Below are 1,647 nucleotides of genomic sequence, written 5' to 3'. Positions count from 1 at the left end.
ATCAGGGGGATTGCTTCATAAATCACATAAATGTCTAACCACTAAGTAGTGAACTTTTTTTTTACTTTTTTTTTTAGGCGAAGCAACTCTTGGTTGACCTCACAGATTGCAAGGACCTTCTCAGTTTACAATCTTTTATTTTTTTTATTTTCTTATTTTTTACACCTACAACACCTGGTCTTCCTAAGTGATCTCCCATCCAAGGACTAACTGGGCCCGACCCTGCTTAGCTTCCGAGATCAGACGAGATCGGGCTTGTTCAGAGTGGCGTGGCCTTAGAAAGTAGTGATCTTTTTTTGACAGGCCAAAGAGCCAAGTAGAAAATTGGCACGTGATGCCCATAAATAAATTAATAAGTCAATTAAATAAATGTAAAAAAATAAGCATATCAATCCCCCCAAATCAGTGTTTATCAATATTTTCATTCTTAAGGCTTCAACCACCACACAGACATTTGCGCCAACCTAAAATGATTTGTGGAGAAAATTTTATCACCACCAGAGGTATCTTCTGTGCAAGGCTGGGGTGACATCCAACAGATGCATCATTTTTCCGAGATCTCTGTTTTCATGAGGAGGCGCAATCCTGGCTTCTGCTCGCTTGCTTCTTGTCAATACCTAGACTCTGGGTTCTCACCAGGGTGTCAGCCTGGGGGTCCCTCCCCCTAGGTATTTATCAGAATCCCAAGTACATTACATTAGTCTTGAAGGATTGCCTGGGGCGGCTTACATCGATTTGTTCTTCTAAATTTTCCTGTCTGGTCAACTCATACTATCAAAAAGCTTTGGAGCTTAAGAGAAATAAAGCGTTAGACTTCCGTAGGCTGACTTCGTCCATACAGGAAAAGCCTTTCCCAATATTCATCGCCTGTGTTCCATGGCAGTGGGTTACGTCGGGGCCATGGACACAGCAGGCATCGACGTCACCATGTACTCAAAGATACTTCTCCTGAAGCGACGTGAGGAAACATGGAGGAATGGTTCTCTACTGTCTAGTGATTTTATTTTACGCGATGGACACTAAAATGTTTTATTAACCGACTATGATTTTCTTCTAACTTTACAAAAAAAGAGCAGAGGGAAATCTGGCTCGTTCCCATAGCAACTGCACACATGCGCACACTTTCCAAAAGCTGAGTGTCTCCTTGGCAGGGCAGTGTTGTCTAGTGGTTAGCTGCCTGGGTTTTTGGACCGAACAAACCTAGGCTGAAATGTGGGTTTCTCTTTCCCAAAGTGAGCACGATTCTAGTTCACTTTAAGTGTGTCCGTCTGTGTAATTGTATTTGTGTATTTCCATTTCCTGAGCTGCTTCGAGTCAGGCAAATCACTGATCTTTCCATTTCTGCCTGAATTCTGGGTTCTAGAGATATATCTTCAACACGTATTTTTCAGTTCATAGAAATTTGGTGCATAAACAACTGAAGTGTGGAATTTGCATCATGGAGAAGAGTGAATGGGAGTTTTAAAGATACATCAGGGACTTACATGAGCCTTTTTTGCATGATACTAAGCATAGGCTATTGTTTTTATAGCAAAGTTTTAATTTTTGGCGAATATCAAATTCTGCTTATGTACTGATTGGCTCTTAATAGATGTCATGTGAGTTGGAATATCCAAATTCAAAGACACTGCATGGATACGTGTAAAA

General features: G+C 41.0%; 1 pseudogene; it reads right to left on the bottom strand.

Annotated features, from left to right (window-relative positions):
* Positions 1–162: 162 nt before the first annotated feature.
* LOC111731906 lies at positions 163–281 on the bottom strand (annotated as a pseudogene).
* Positions 282–1,647: the final 1,366 nt, after the last annotated feature.

The sequence above is a fragment of the Pteropus vampyrus genome, unplaced genomic scaffold (assembly GCF_000151845.1).
Source record: "Pteropus vampyrus isolate Shadow unplaced genomic scaffold, Pvam_2.0 Scaffold407, whole genome shotgun sequence".
Classification (NCBI taxonomy): domain Eukaryota; kingdom Metazoa; phylum Chordata; class Mammalia; order Chiroptera; family Pteropodidae; genus Pteropus; species Pteropus vampyrus.
Note: the sequence above shows the minus strand (reverse complement) of the source record. Positions and strands in the feature narration are given on the sequence as shown.